Here is a 17,516-nt window from a genome sequence, read left to right as displayed (position 1 = left end):
GGACTCAAGCGATCCTCCTGCCTGGGCCTTCCAATGTGCAACTTCCCTATTTTTACCCCTAGTTCCACCTCAGCACCAACCAGAGAATGCCAAATATTTTCTGCAAACCAACCACATAAAATACCCACGCTTCTAGTAGCCCACTTGCCACTTTCCCATGCCAACAACTTCCAATTAGAGCATACCTGGGGCTTTTCTTCACTTCTATAAACCTTCCCACTCCTCTGCCCCACCTTTGAGCCTCTGACAAAGTCAAGTGATGGTGACTGGGACTCCTTCTACAGCAAGCTCTGAATAAATAGCATCTATTTTGTTCTCCTGTGGGTGGGTTTTAGTTTAATTCCACAAATCAGATCATCTTAATTGAATTAAGATGGTTATGCAGCCCCCACAACTACCACACCCCACGCACAGACTTCTGTGGGGTGGAAACCTAGGGATCTGCATTCTAATCAGGGGCAGCAGGTGATTCTTATGGACAAATAAGAGAATGTGTTGGACCCAAAAGGAAGAAGGATGAAAGTTTAACATACGAACATCTGGTAAACAGTATAGTTAGAAAAGGAAAGCATATGAGATTTAGTTTCAGGTTTAAGGCTCATCTCTGCCACCTATCTAACACATAGCCTCTCACAAATTACTAACCTCCTCTGATCCTTAGTCTTCGGATCTGTAAAACACAGATAACGTGGATACTTTCTCAACCTAACCTAAGGTTACTGGAAAGACAAATTAATAATGAAGCACTTAGGACTTGATATATAAATGTTAGCTACTATAATGAAAGAATCTTTACACTTAATTCTGCATCTCAACCTTAATCTGGAAATTAGCCTCTTCTTAACATTTCTTCAGAAATTATGAACTTCGTAGTTAATAGTAATTATAGCTTGCCCTTCATAACTGATAGTGATACTGTTGTCACTGTTGCCATTCAAGGACACAATTGTGACTGATTGAAGGAGTCTTCTCTCCATTTTTGTCACTGAAGTGTAGAGATGGCTGTTTTTGTAGCTATAGTTACTGTTTGCCAAGTTTGATGTATAAAAAAATATAGCCTCCATCTAACTTAGAGTAAGGGCTTCTGGAATCGTAACTACATGTAATAATAAATGTTTCGTGAATAATAGAATTCACTACATTCTCATTTGTGCAGTTATTTCAGATTGCTGCATGAACCAATTAAAACTCTTGCTTTCATTGCCTGATGTTCCCTGGTTGTGAATTACTGCTTAAAAGTGTATATCAGTGTGTATTACATATTAGACTATTATACTGCTTCACTTTGCCTAGAGAAGAGCAGGTCCTGAAGGGTATTGCCTGGAATTGTTCCTCTTTACCATATTCTTATCAAAGAGACCATTGCAAATGCTGATAGATTTGATGCATTCAGAAACATATAATTAGCATTCATAAATCAAATAAATTAATGATACTGTTCAAGAAAACAGATGTGCCATCTGTGATTCCAAGTCTTAAAGAAATAAAGTGCTGCCATGGAAATGAGACATAAATGATTTGGCAGACACTAAGCTTGGCATGGAGTTAGATGACTTATTGACATCACACTTCAGCTTTCAAAGGACTCCTAGTTCTAAAAATAATGATTTTATTTATAATTTTTACCTTATTAGTATATCTTTCCACTAAGTACAGCCATGCCATTAAATGTTTGATATGCTGTGATATCATCATTAATGTGTGTAGATGATGGGCATAAATAGAACATTTTGTATACTTCATTTACATACCAGATTAAACAAGTTGCTGCCAAGTTAAAAAAAAAAAAAAGGCCAGGCCTGTTGGCTCACGCCTGTAATCCCAGCACTTTGGGAGACCGAGGCAGGCAGATCACGAGGTCAGGAGTTCAAGGCGATCCTGACCAACATGGTGAAACCCCATCTCTACTAAAAATACAAAAATTAGCCGGGTGTGGTGGTGTACACCTGTAATCCCAGCTACTCAGGAGGCTGAGGCAGGAGAATCTCTTGAACCCAGGAGGCGGAGGTTGCAGTGAGGCGAGATTGCGCCATTGCACTCCAGCCTGGGCGACAGAGTGACACTCCATCTCAAAACAAAAAACAATAGTAGGTAAAATGTATAAGGCTACCACATACAGCTTTGTAAATTGCGCACTGCACAATTCCAGCTCGTGCAACTTGAGTACAGTGTAAACACTGCTTTAAGGAGTTGTATACTACACAAGCAACACAGGTATCTGTGGCTGCCCTGCAGCTGATGTGTCTTGGTAAAACCTTTTTTGGTACGTTTCGTGTAAAATAAGAAAGTGAACATTCTAATAACTAGGCAACAATGCTTTTGCAAGTCAGAGGTTTCCAGTTCCTGGTTTTCAGCACAAGTGAAAGAGGATTTTTGGCAAATAATTTGGAAGGAATGACAAAATGAATGGCTTTACTATAATAAAGTTGCTTTTTTTTTTTTTTGAGACGGAGTCTTGCTCTGTCACCCAGGCTGGAGTGCAATGATATGATCTTGGCTCACTGCAACTGCTGCCTCCCAGGTTCAAGCGATTCTCCTTCCTTAGCCTCCCAAGTAGCTGGACTACAGGCGCGCACTACCACGCCCGGTTAATTTTTGTATTTTTAGTAGAGATGGGGTTTTGCCATGTTGGCCAGGTTGGTCTTGAACTCCTGACCTCGGGTGATCCACCGGCCTCAGCCTCCCAAAGTGCTGGGATTACAGGCGTGAGCCACCACACCCGGCCACTACGATAAATTTATCTCATTCTTACCTATTTGTCTCTGTGAACATGTTTTCTCAGCAATTATGTCTACAGAGGTGTTAAACAGGAACATCATTGATCCTAAATACTGTCTCATTCCAGCAGTAAGCACTACTTGACTTCATGCTCTAAATGATCATCAGATTGAAATAATTTTTGATAATTTTTTACTTTTGATTTAAACATATTTATGTTTAATCAATTACAATAATAATTATAATATTAATTAGGTCAGGATTTGTAAAATAGCCAAGGACATAAAACAATCAAGGACATACAAATTTTAATTTATAGACATTTTCATCACAGAGAAGGTTAAGAGATTAATAAAAGATATTCAGTATAAAATCATACAGAAAAGTCTTTCTTCGCCAGGTGTGGTGGCTCATGCCTGTAATCCCAGCACTTTGGGAGGCCAAGGAGGGTGGATCACGAAATCAGGTTATCGAGATCGTCCTGGCTAACGCGGTGAAACCCCGTGTCTACTAAAGATACAAAAAAATTACCCGGGCGTGGTGGCGGGCACTTGTAGTCCCAGCTACTCAGGAGGCTGAGGCAGGAGAATGGCATGAACCCGGGAGGCGGAGCTTGCAGTGAGCTGAGATTAAAAAAACAAACAAACAAACAAACAAAAGTCTTTCTTTTTTTATTGGACTGGCCAAAAATTCTTTCTTTGAATGTTTCCAATATGTACGAATTTTAGTTACCACGGTTTAAATAACACCTGTCCTCTGAGAACAAGGTTTCAAATTTCAGTTACTGAGGTAAATTAATTAACTCTGAGTAACTGCATAAAATACAAATTTGCTACTAGCTCTTCAGGTCCATGAATTACTACATTAACAGGTGCGCATCCTGATCGGTGACTAATCATGTATCTTCTTTCAAAGTCTGTCAGTGATTGGTCTCTGTGCATCTGTCAGTTCACACGCAGACAGCAAGGCTTGCAGTCGCATTGTCTCCTTGTCTGCCAGTAAAAAACCCATGTGACATTTTACAAAAATGGGTGATTAAGAAAGGGTATTGGCCAACAAGGATGAAAGTATGGCGTGGAAATAAAAAGTGACAATACTGAAAATAAAATGTGAAATAGCCGGGCATGGTGGCTTATGCCTGTAATTCCAGCACTTTGGGAGGCCGAGGCAGGCAGATCACCTGAGGCCAGGAATTCAAGACCAGCCTGGCCAACGTGGTGAAACCCCACTTTTACTAAAAATACAAAAACTAGCCAGGCGTGGTGGCGGGCGCCTGTAATCCTAGCTACTCAGGAGACTGAGGCAGGAGAATCGCTTGAACCTGGGAGGCGGAGGATGCAGTGAGCCGAGATCACGCCATTGCACTCCGGCCTGGGCTACAAGAGCAAAACTCCATCTAAAAAACATCAACCAAAAAGAAGTGAAATGAGTGTAATGAGGTTATAGAGGAAATAGTTGACCATGTTTACACTACCACCATTGGAGAGACTGCAGATATGCAGCCAGGGAACTTAGAGCAGGTGAACTCATGACATAAGTGAGTCACCTTATGTCTCAGAGGAAGTGATCCTGGCAAAAATCTTCACATTAAAGGAACTCTTGGAAATATTTCACCACATCGAAAATGCAAAGGATAACACACTGGAAGCTGATCCAAACGTAAAACTATGACAGTTTACCAAGGCGTAGAAAGATGAATACGCCAAATCATAAGTTCTATGACAAGAAGGGAAGAAACTAAGCAAACTACTATTGTTAAGTTTTTTTTTACAAAGAAACACAACACTTAATTATCAATGTTTCTGATGTTTTAAATTGCAGTATACTAAGTGAATATCAGTCTTACTATGTTCTTTATTTCCCTATACATTTATAACGAAGAGAGTTTATAATGTTCTGACAAAAAATTTTAAAGGTCATAGGACAATCATAATTTTTCCCATTGATTATTTAGATCACATTATACATTTTCAACTTGTACAGTTATTTTGAAGGTCCTGTATTATTGTGCAAAGTGAGGACTGCCTGTATTTTCCGAGGGACAACCTTCTCTAAGAGAAGTAGAATGGAAATATGAACTCAAGAAGAAAGAAGACTGAGAACTAAATTTAAAAAATGAGAAAATAAAAAACTTCCAACAGTTTTTTTTTTTTTTTTTTTTCCTGAACTCCTTGTCTCCTGATTCACAATACAGACCAGGCACAGGGCCTGGGCTGAGGTATATATGGGGTTGGTTTACTCTGCCTCCTCTTTCTATACAGTCAGTGTAAGAATACAGACTGTGGTAAGTACCAGGAAGCCAAAATTTCTCACTTTTAAAGAACAACTTGTTTATGTTTTTTTTTTTTTTTTTTTGAGACGGAGTCTTGCTGTGTCTCCCAGGCTGGAGTGCAGTGGCGCGACGTTGGCTCACTGCAAGCTCCGCCTCCCGGGTTCACACCATTCTCCCGCCTCAGCCTCCCGAGTAGCTGAGACTACAGGCGCCCGCCACCACGCCCGGCTAGTTTTTTGTATTTTTAGTAGAGACGGGGTTTCACCATGTTAGCCAGGTTAGTCTCGATCTCCTGACCTCGTGATCCACCCGCCTCGGCCTCCCAAAGTGCTGGGATTACAGGCTTGAGCCACCGCGCCCGGCCGTTTATGTATTTTTAAATGAATGACAGTGGTTTTGAATGGCTATATTTAGTTTTTACTGAATAGATTTAAAAGTATTATTTAACAGTCATTATTTATAACACGTTAGAAATTACAATCTTGGCAAATATTTAAACTGGTGATGAAAAGTTTCCAATATCAATCTAAAAATGAGGAAGTGAGTACATAATTTTTCAAACGTATTAGATTTGAAAGACCACTGATCTGTTCCCAAAACAGGAATTAGCCTATTACTACTTGGGGGAGTATTATTACTATTTAAAAGATAGCAGCTTATTTGGGACTATGTTTCTGTGCCACAGTTAGAGCTCAATTCCAGATAAAATTAATACAAGACAGAAGGATAATAAACTAGGGCTTTTTCCATTATAAGCAATGGAAAAAGAATACAAGTAAGAGCATTGGCTCAACTAACCCCAGAAAGACTGATACTATTATATAAGTCAGAGATTAAAGCTCGCCAAAGACTTCCTGTCTCATTCAGTAAAAGCCTACTTATAATAGGCTCCTGCATCCCCACACCCAGCTCTGCTTTGGCTCTCATCAGGAGGCAATGCCTCAGGGCTTTCTCCGTGCTTTGCTGCTACATATTCCTTTCGCCTGGACTGCTCTTTTCCCAGCTACAGCTACAGGACTGGCTCACTCACCTCCATTAGTTTTTTTTTTTTTTTTTTTTTTTTTTTTGAGATGGAGTCTTGCTGTGCCACCCAGGCTGGAGTGCAATGGTGTGATATCAGCTCACCGCAACCTCTGCCCCCCAGGTTCCAGCGATTCTCCTGCCTCAGCCTCCCGAGTAGCTGGGATTACAGGTACATGCCACCACTCTCAGCTAATTTTTGTATTTTAGTAGAGATGGGGTTTTGCCATGTTGGTCAGGCTGGTCTCCAACTTCTGACCTCAAGTGATCCGCCCACTATGGCCTCCCAAAGTGCTGGGATTGCAGGCGTGAGCCACTGCGCCCGGCCTTTTTAAAATTTTTGTGGGTTCATAGTAGGTGTGTATATTTATGGAATACATGAGATACTTTAATGCAGACATGCAATGTGTAATAATCACATCATGGTAAACGGAGTATCTGTCACCTCAAGCATTTATCCTTTGTGTCACAAACAATCCAATTATACTCTTTTAGTTATTTGAAAATGTATAATTATTATTGGCTATAGTCACCCTGTTGTGCTAGCAAATACTAGGTCTTATTTATTCTTTGAAACTACTTTTTGTACCAATTAAACATCCCCACAATCCCCCACTACCCTTCCCAGCCCCTGGTAAACTTCCTTCTACTTTCTATCTCCATGAGTTCAATTGTTTAAATTTTTAGCTCCCGCAAATAAGTGAGAACATGTGATGTTTGTCTTTCTGTGCCTGGCTTATTTCACTTAATATGACCTTCCAGTTCTATCCATGTTGTTGCAAATGACAGGATCTCGTTCTTTTTTATGGCTGAATAGTACTTCATTGTGTAAATGTACCACATTTTCTTTTTCCATTCATCTGTGGATGGACACTTAGGTTGCTTTCAAATTTTGGCTATGGTGAACAGTGCAACAAACATGAGAGTGCAGATATCTCTTTGATATACTGATTTCTTTCTTTTGGATATATACCCAGCAGCAGGATTGCTGGATCATATGGTAGCTCTATTTTTAAGAGTTTTTAAAGAAAGGGTCTTACTCTATCACCCAAGCTAGAGAGCAGTGGTAGGATTACAGCTAACTGCAGCCTCGACTATAGCCTCAGGCAATTCTCCCTGATTCTCCCACCTCAGCCTCTCAAGTAGCTGAAACTACAGGCATGCACCACCATACCTGGCTAATTTTTGTATTTTTAGTAGAGACGAGGTTTTGCCATGTTGGCCAGGCTGGTCTTGAACTCCTGGCCTCAAGTCATCCACCCACCTCGGCCTCCCAAAGTGTTGGGATTATAGGTGTGAGCCACCCCGCCCTGCCTAATTGTAGCTTTGATTTGTATTTCTCTGATGATCACCGATGTTGAGTACCTTTTCATATGCCTGTTTGCCATTTGTATGTCTTCTTTTGAGAGATGTCTATTCAGATCTTTCACTCATTTTTAAATCGAACAATTAAACTTTTTCCTATAGAGTTGTTTGTGTGCCTTATACATTCTGGTTATTGATCTCTTGTCAGATGGACAGTTTGCAAATATTCTCTCCCATTCTGTGGGATGTCTTTTCACTTTGTTGATTGTTTCCTTTGGTGTGCAGAAGCTTTTTAACTTGATGTGATCCCATTTGTCTATTTTTGCTTTAGTAGTCTGTGCTTGTGGGGTTCCATCAGGTTTTTGCTCAAATGCCACCTTCCCAGCAATTCCTTCTTTTACCAATGTGTTAAAAATGATTTTGCAGCCGGGTCTGGTGGCTCACACCTGTAATCCCAGTGCTTTGGGAAGTGGAGGTAGCCGGATCACCTGAGGTCAGAAGTTCAAGACCAGCCTGGCCAATATGGCGAAACCCCTTCTCTACTAACAAAATAAAAATGAGGCGGGCATTGTGGTGCACGCCTGTAATCCCAGCTACTAGGGAAGCTGAGGCAGGAGAATCACTTGAACCTGGGAGGTGGCGGTTGCAGTGAGCCAAGATTGCACCACTGCACTCCAGCCTGGGTAACAGAGCAAGACTCTGTCTAAAAAAAAAAAAAAAATTTCTACTACAATTTGCTGTTCTCTATTCCCCTTCCCTGCTTTATTTTAATCCATAGTACTTATTACCATTTATATTATGTATTTTGCTTATTGTGTTTCTCCCACTAGAATGTTAGCTCCATGAAAGCAGTGATTTTTGTGTTTTCCTCATTGCTATATATAGTTCATAACATGTAACAGATGCTCAAGAAATATCTGTTGTGGCTGGGCACGGTGGCTCACGCCTGTAATCCCAACATTTTGAGAGGCCGAGGCGGGCAGATCATGAGGTCAGGAGATTGAGACCATCCTGGCTAACATGGTCAAACCCCATCTCTACTAAAAATACAAAAAATTAGCCGGGCTTAAAGGCACGCACCTGTAATCCAAGCTACTCAGGAGGCTGAGACAGGAGAATCACTTGAACCCAGGAGGCCGAGGTTGCAGTGAGCCGAGATCGTGCCACTGCACTCCAGCCTGGTCAACAGAGCGAGACTCCATCCAAAAAAAAACAAAAAACAAAAAACAAAAACAAATATTTGTTGTGTAAATGAAAACTCAACTGGATTAAGAGTAAGACTCAAAGTTTCTTTAAAAACTTGCTCAAGGGCACATAGTTGTTTAAGAAATTGCAAAAGTGACTTAATCCACAGACACTGCCCTCCTGCAGCATATGGTCTAAAAGTTTTGTGCTGTTTTTCATTTTTCAAATTCAAAGCATCAGGTTTATCCATCCCTTCATTTTCATTCCTTCTGATATCACTCTTATCCAGGTCTTTATCACTTCTTATCTGGTTTACTGCAAGATGTTTCTATCTCAGTCTCAGTCTCTCTCCTTCTCCCCAAAGTTGTATACCATCTTTAATCCTCCCCAAACACCATTTTCCTCACATCACATCCATCCCCCACCCCGTTTTTTTTTTTTTCTTTTTTTTTGAGATGGAGTTTTGCTCTTATAGCCCAGGCTGGAGTGCAATGGCATGATCTCAGCCCACTGCAACTTCCACCTCCCAGGTTCAAGTGATTCTCCTGCCTCAGCCTCCCAAAGTGCTGGGATTACAGGTGTGTGCCACCACGACTGGCTAATTTTTGAATTTTAGTAGAGATGGGTTTCACCATGTTGGCCAGGCTGGTCTCAAACTCCTGACCTCAGGTGATCCTCCTGCCTCCACCTCCCAAAGTGCTGGGATTACAGGTGTGAGCCACCGCGCCTGGCCACATCACTTCCCTTTACTTGCTCATAAGAGCTACCAAGAAAACGTTGAAACTCCTCCAGTTGGGTTTCAACTTTTTACCTTGGTAAAGTAAAAAGTGGAATTGGCCAAATTCCACTTACAAAGCTTTATTCCACTACTTCCCAGTTTAAAACCTTAACTTCATCAGGCCATCCCCCTCATCACTACCTAATGAACAATCTGTGCTCACTCCCATTTCAGTTCATATTGTTCCCATCATCCGGAAAGTTCTGTGGAGTCCTTTTCATCTGTCCAAATGCTTCTTACCCTTTAAGGCAGGGGTGTCCAATCTTTTGGGTTCCCTGGGCCACACTGGAAGAAGAACTATCTTGGTCCACATAGAAAATACACTAATGCTTCACTAACACTAATGATAGCTGATGAGCTAAAAAAAAAAAAAAAAAGCAACAAAATCTCATATTTTAACAAAGTTTACAAACTTGTGTTGGGCCACATTCAAAGCCGTCCTGGGCCACATGCAGCCCATGGGCATGGGTTGGATAAGCTTGCTTTATGGCATGGACCACTGTCTACCTCTTTCATAAGGTTTCTCTTATTTCACAATTAACTGATTGATTACAAAACTCAATGCTTTGTAATCACCTTTTCCCCTCTGAAGTACTTTTGTTAGTGTGCTGATTACTAAGATGTTTATGAAGCATATCTTGGTATTATGTATTATGTATGTTCACATCCCAACTCTTCAATCAAATTGTAAATTCTTAGAAGGACATCATTCTTTGTAAGATATAATCCTACACTTACACTTCCACAAGTTATTTTGTTTTTTGCGCATAGTAGGTACCCAAAATATTTGTCGAATGAAGTATTTTTTTAATACCAAAAATTGTAGAATAAGATAGTGTTCTGGATTTAAATGTGAAAAGGGCTATGTTGTCAATAAATCCTCCAAAGAATATACTTTCATATTGAACTGAGGATAATAAAATATTGCTTAAACTTGGTGGTAAAATGAGTTGTGATGTTGTTACATGTCTTAGTCCTTTTTGGACTGCTATAAGAAAATACCTGGCCAGGTGTGGTGGCTCACGCCTGTAATCCCAGAACTTTGGGAGGCCGAAGTGGATGAATCACCTGAAGTCAGGAGTTCGAGACCAGCCTGGCCAACATGGTGAAACCCCATCTCTACTAAAAATACAAAAAAATTAGCCAGGGGTGGTGATGTGTGCCTGTAGTCCCAGCTACTTGGGAGGCTGAGGCAGGAGAATTGCTCGAACCTGGGAGGCAGAGGTTGCAGTGAGCCAAGATCATGCCACTGCAATACAGCCTGAGCAACAGAGCAAGATTCCATCTCAAAAAAAAAGAGGGGAGAGGAGAGGAGGGGAGGGCAGGGGCGGGAAGGGGAGGGGAGGCTAATTTATAAAGAACAGAAATTGATTTTGTCACCATTCTGGAGACTGGGAAGTCCAAGACCACGGTGCTGACAGGTTTGATTGTCTGGTGAGGCCTGCTTTCTGCTTCTAAGATGGCCCTTATTGCTGCACCCTTCAGAGGAAAGGAACACTGTATCCTCTCAAGGTGGAAGGCCATCCTTTACATGGTGGAGGCTAGCTTAGTGCTGTGTGAAACCTCTTTTGAAAGGGCCTTCATCCCATTCACGAGGGGAGAAGCCCTCGTGACCTAATCACCTCCTGAAAGCCCTACCTCTTAATAGTATCACATCAACCATTAAGTTTCAACACCTGAATTTTGGAGGGAATACATTCAAACCATAGCAGTATGTAATAAAATCCAGAGTACGACTGTAGAGTAGACAAAATGTGAATGAGCAAGATTTCCATTTTACACTGATTATAAATGTCCATGCAGCAACCAGTATTTAGTTTAATTGTAAATATTTTTTTGCTATTTGTTTAGCTACATGACTGAAAATTTATTATTTAGATATAAAAGAGAAACTGATTTTTTTGCTAAGTAACATCTTCCATAAACAATGGGAGTTTCGGAGAATTCTGTTTTGGGAAACATCCATGTTAATATTTTGTTTCCATATGAACCATCATCACACAGACATTATTTTGTACAATACAAACAAGTAGAATAGATTTAGCTTTTGGCTCAGAACATATTGTTCCACATGCCCTACAGAGTACATCTAAAACTCTATGTGACGAGACCAAATCTCTACAAAAAAATGAAAAGATTAGTCAGGCACTGTGGCACACATCTGTGGTCCTAGCTACACAGCAGGCTGAGGTGGGAAGATCACTTGAGCCCACGAGGTTGAGGCTGCAGTAAGCCGTGTTTGCATCACTGCACTCTTGCCTAAGTGACAGACAGAGATCCTGCCTTACAAGAAATCTATTTACAACGTAACTACTACACTGTCCACCTAAAAAAGAAAATCCAACAGGTTACACAAAATGAAAGGGTATTAGGTAAAAGGGTTTGGTCAATTCATTATTAACCACATGTCCTCTACAACTGTTCTCATCTGAAGATGTACTTTGGGGTTATTAGGTCAATAATGGACTCTTCTATCTTCTTAAAAAAAAAAAAAAGCATTATCCCGTATCGAGTAGCGAGGTTGCTATAAATTCCAACACCACTCACATTAACAGAGTCACTGCACCCCATCTCATGCTGTATCTCATCTGTACCTCATCTCATCAATCTATCAGCTGTCCCTTGAAGGAGTTTACAAGACTGTAAAGAGAAATATCTAATTCTTCTTCAGGGCTAGTTTCAACCAGGATCTAAAACATTCAAATGCTATAAAAGTAAATGGATATCAAATATAGCCTTAAAAAACAAGGAGAATAGTGATATGATTATAGCTTGTGCTACAAAAGATCTTTAAAAGCAGATTTAAGGCTGGGCATGGTGGCTTATGCCTGTAGTAATCCCAGCACTTTGGGAGGCCAAGATGGGTGGATCACCTGAGGTCAGGAGTTCGAGACCAGCCTGGCCAACATGGTGAAACCCCGTCTCTACTAAAAATACAAAAACTAGCCAGGCGTGGTGGCACATGTCTGTAATCCCAGCTACTCAGGAGGCTGAGGCAGGAGAATGCTTGAATCTGGGAGGCAAATGTTGCAGTCAGCCAAGATTACGCCACTGCACTCCAGCCTGGGTGACCGAACGAGACTCCATCTCAAAAAAAAAAAAAAAAAAAAAAAGCAGATTTAAGCGAATAGATGTATGCCACAACACATATATAGCACCTGGGTAGGAAAATAATCTAATGTGTACTTTACTTCTTGTGCTAGAAGTATCTAGCACAAGAAGTAAAATTAGGCATTACCAAAAAAATGTCTAACTTTTGTGAGTTAGGCATCAAAAATATTTGTTAAACACTCAAATGATGATTGCTATGCTGTGACAAGGCTATGGACTTGATAACAATTTTTTATAGGAAAGAGAAGCCATTATTTAATATATACATATAGTATGTACAATTGCTATAACTTCACTTGATCCACAAGTGGACTTTTAAGCATTAAGTGGTTCTGAAATAGGGGCAATTTTATTGTGCAGGAGATATGTGGCAGTATCTGGAGACATTTTTAGTTGTTATAACTTGAGGTGGGAGGAGCAACTGCCACTGGCATCTGCTATTGAGTAGAGGTCAGAGATGCTACTAAATATCCTACACTGCACAGGAAGCCCTTTCCCCATCCTCCTCCACCAAAGAAATTATCTGGCCTCAAATGCCTATAGCACTAAAGTTGAGAAATCCTGCATTCAGTCACATAGTATTCCGGGTCCTACTCTAACAGTTTATTTCTGTGTCTAGTACTTCCTCTTTGGAGTAGGCACAGGAGCTGGGGTAGGTTATTCTGTGGCAGGTAAGCTTGAAAGTCATCACATTTGGCTGCCTATTTAGACAGGGTGAGGTTGGACTCAATTTTAAGGGTTGAACTGACTTTCAGATTATTTCGGTGGTACCCAGACTTGACCTATGGGCCAGTCAAGACTGCTTTCAGGTTCTTAATGTCTTTATAGGAAATGGTGCTAGACTCAGCCCAATGAGTTAATCAAAGAGGCATCTAAGTATATGAAGCATCTGTAGTAGCAATGCACAATTTAGGTATGTCCTGTGAGCATTCCTGGAAAAAGGGTATACTACCTCGCTTATGGTAAACATACCTGATGCAATAATTGAAGCATACCGTGAGAATGCCCTCTATGGCAGACACACCTGAATGCAGGTGGAAGTTCCAAGCTATCTGGGAGTGGCCAACCTGGAGAGCCATTCCTTGTCTATGAGAAACATCTGAGTCCCCAGCTCCTCTCATGGAACTCGCCAGTACATTGAGGGCCTTCATTTTGGGTTAAATGGATGTTGCCAGGTGGAGGTTGTTAGGGGGAGGGTCCTAGCTGAAAATGGTACATAAACTGCATGTGTTTTGTAAGCAGTTGCAGTTCTTCTGCCCAGCCCGCCATCAATGGGTATGTAGATATCCTGTCTAGCCTCCCGCCACTGGACTCTGTCCCCTGTATGTAAGCCTCCTGTGAAACCCCATGTCTTGTTTGCTGGCTCTGGGTCTCTTCTGTCTCCCACACACAGTGCCATCACTATTAGGTTAACACGGGTCCAGCACAACACTCACCACAATTCTGTGGATTGCTAGTACTTAGGGTTGTGGGAAAGAGGTTATTTAAAAAACCTTTTAACAAAGCACATTTCATTGGAATATACTATGCTACTGAATGTGTGTTCCAGGGAGTAGCACCATCAACATAACCTGTGAATATGTTAGAAAGGCAGAATCTCCAGTCCCACCCCAGGCTTACTGGAAAAGAATTGGCATTTTAACACCATTCCCAGAGAAATGCTGTCCTAATACATTGATTGGGGGAGGGGGGGAAAGGAAGAGAGGAGAAGAAAATGAAAGAAGAAAATGAAAAGGATAATCAGTGACTTCACCCTTGCATACAGTACCATGTCTGGTTCAGGGACAATCTTGAAGGTCAGAGAGGACCTGTGAGTAGGTCAGAGGAGAGTTATGAAAATAAAAATAGGCCAGGCATGGTGGGTCATGCCTGTAATCCCAGCACTTTGGGAGGCTGAGGCGGGCGGATCACCTCAGGTCGGGAGTTTGAGACCAGCCCAACCAACATGGAGAAACCCTGTCTCCACTAAAAATACAAAAAATTAGCCAGGCATGGTGGTGCATGCCTGTAATCCCAGCTACTTGGGTGGTTGAGGCAGGAGAATCGTTTGAACCCCGGAGGCAGAGGTTGCGGTGAGCCAAGATCCTGCCAGATAAGGCAATTACCTCAAAGACAAGAAAACTAAGCAATACGTAAAGTTCAAGTCTACGATCTAATATGGTAAGAGATGGAAAACAAGGCTGTAAGAAATATGGCTGCGCCTTGCTCAAGGATAGGCCGAGGAAGGATGTTTACATCCTGTGTGACTCAGTGAGTTTAGAGCACAGGCGCATAACTCCACTTGTTATCACAGCCATGTAGTCATAACATGGGAAGGCCATTACTTGGCCTAAGCCACTATTGTCAGTAAAAGGTCTAATTGCCCTGTTGACACTGCGCAGGCGTGCTGGCACCCAGAGAAAGAGTCAGAGCTGTCTTTGCAGATAGCCATGCAGCTGCAGGTGTGGGGGCTGCCAAATAAAGCCATGTCTCATCTGCCTGCTGTCTCTCTAGTGTTCTTCGAGTTCCCTGCCCCACATCCGCCCACTCCCCTCAGCCCTCAGCTGGGGCTGGAACCTAACCCTGAGCATACTTGGTGTAGTTGGCGGGATGAGGTGAGGTCTCCCCAGAGGCTCCCGGGTTGGCTATGTGGCCGCAGCATGGGCTATACTACCCCGTGGCAGAGATGCTGCTTGGATGGGCCCCGTGGAAACGTGGGGGGCAGTGAATGGGTCTCCCACGAGTGTGGAGAAGCATCTGGAAGCTTACAGCACCAAGAAGGAATGACCTTCGCCAGCAGAGTCGGATGGGCGTTTCTGACTCAGTCAGAAACTGCGTTTCATGCTCAGTGCCTGCAGGACACAGCCTAGGTAAGGGACTTTCAGGCACAAGCTGAGTGCCTGGGAGCCCAAATGCACAGCTTGGAGCAAAACCCTGGGGAGGGGGTGAAGGACCTCCATGTGCAAGCAGGGTGCTTAGAGGCCCAGATAAACAACCTGGAACAGGAGTTAGCAACAGCTGTCAGCGCGACCTTCAGTCAGTCCTCCTGGCCGGACACTCCCGTTGGGTCTGATGCTGAGGAGGAGGAGGCTTCTCTACTGCGGGCTCGCCCTGTGATCCATCAGAAGATAGACCATGAGCAGGTGACGGGACCCCAGAGGAGAGCCCAGGGACCCCCCCCCCCCCCCCCCCCCCCCCCCCCACCCCGACCCCCCGGTTCCACCGCGGTGGAACACACCTCTTACAGTGTTTACCCTGACTGAGTTGCAGGAATTAGGTAACAGTGCCGGCAGTGTCCGAGGGAACTGACAGCATTTCTTGCTCTGCCTCTGAGAGGGAGAAGCTGGCTTCTATCACAACTCACCCCTCCCTTCATCAGCAGCTGCACTGTGCGGACAGTTAGCACAAGGGCAAGATGACCACACGTTAATCGAATGGCTAATGACAGCCATATGGACTGTTTGGAATGATGCCGGAAAGATACCAGAAACTGTGAGTAAATGGCAATCATACACTGGTTTGGTGCAGACACTCTGAGAGCTGGCTATGCAGCAGGCTGTTTGATCTAAACACCCGGGGGCCAGATGATGAACGCTTTACCTCGCACATGAGGGCTCTTGTGCTGGGCTCAGTGCCCCTGAGTGCTTTTGACTTTCTAGCTGCTGTTCTCACTCCACATGTGGGGCGCCGCATACATGAAGTGACGACTGCTACGGCAGCCCTGGGGGAGGCAGAAGGCATCGGCAGGACCAGGGAACCCATGCCATAAAGAAGGGGAAGGTGCCTCCTCCGCAGGTAACCATCCCACGTGATAAAAATGGGCCCAGCAGGTGACCTGCATGCAGACGTGGATTGATTTACTTGTAGCTGGGGTTGCTCCGGAGAAATCTGACAGGCAACCCAATAGAATGCTCTTGGCTCTGTGGAGGCAATTGTCCCCGGAGCAGCAATTCCGGAGACTGCCTAAGTGGGGGGTGAAGCAATGTTGTTCATCCTACTCCCGCCTGGACACTGCAACTCAAGGACTATTTGCAGACAGGCGGAGATGTGGAGCCTTTCTTGTTTGATTAAGGAACTGGCTGAGGTACCCAGCTCTGCGCGGGGAACCAGACAACCAGAGGCCGTATGTGGCGCTGGTAATCCACTGGACCCCACTAATGTACAGCGGGTCACAGCGGGTCCTAGTGCTGGTAGATACTGGTGCAGACTGCAGCCTCGTTTATGGGAACCCGGATAACTTTTCTGGCAGAGCTGCATTTATTACCAGCTATGAAAGCTGGTCAGTGAAAGTGAAACCTGTGTCTCTGCATCTTGGCATCAGTCGCTTGGCTCTCCACCTACACACTGTGTATGTCTCTCTCATACCTGAATATATTCTGGGAGTGGACATTTTGCATGGTCTGGACTTGCACACCATGGCTGGAGAATTCAGGTTCCAAGTTAGTGTAGTAAATCTGGTACTGCAGGGACATACACATCACCAGCCCCAAGCTCTGCCACAACCCTGACGGGTTACCTCCATTCATCAATACCGTTTGCCAGGGGGGCATACAGCGATAACTGAGACTATTCAGAAGTTAGAGGAGGTGCAAATAGTGTGTGGCACCCATAGCCCCTACAATTCCCTGGTGTGGCCAGTCAGAAAGCCTGCTGGAACTTGGCGAATGACAGCGGATTATGGGGAACTGAATAAAGTAACACCCTCTTGGCATGCAGCTGTACCCTCCATCACGGATTTGATGAACCGCTTGACAGCAGAACTGGGACAGTACCACTCTGTGATGAACTTGAATAATGCATTCTTCTCCACTGACATTGCTCCAGAGAGCCACGAACAGCTTGCCTTCACGGCAGGGTGACACTGGATTTTCATGGGATTGCTGCAGGGCTATATGCATACCCCCACCATGTGTCATGGTTTTATTGATGATGTTATATTAACCTCTGATTCTCTTTCAGATTTGGAGGCGACAACGCCCCTCTTGCCAGGGACTGGATGATGCGGTTGAGACAGCCGTCCTGGCTATCTCAAGCAGGCTATTTAGCAGGCACAAGCCCTATGGGTAGTTGACCAGAGGTGCCCATTTAAGCTAGATGTGCATGTGACCACAGATAGTTTTGGTTGGGGCCTATAGTAAATTAGGGCCT

At 43.3% G+C, this 17,516-nt stretch overlaps 1 non-coding gene across 1 annotated transcript; it reads right to left on the bottom strand.

The window, feature by feature from the left end:
• Positions 1 to 4,887: 4,887 nt before the first annotated feature.
• On the bottom strand, positions 4,888 to 5,019 carry LOC116269303. Its single transcript, XR_004176782.1, has one exon. It is a non-coding gene; the product is annotated as a small nucleolar RNA SNORA51 (small nucleolar RNA).
• Between the last annotated feature and the right edge of the window lie 12,497 nt (positions 5,020 to 17,516).

This window comes from Papio anubis, chromosome 10 (genome assembly GCF_008728515.1).
Source record: "Papio anubis isolate 15944 chromosome 10, Panubis1.0, whole genome shotgun sequence".
Taxonomy (NCBI): Eukaryota; Metazoa; Chordata; class Mammalia; order Primates; family Cercopithecidae; genus Papio; species Papio anubis.
The sequence above is the reverse complement of the archived record's forward strand: the minus strand, read 5'-3'. Positions and strand labels throughout refer to the sequence as shown.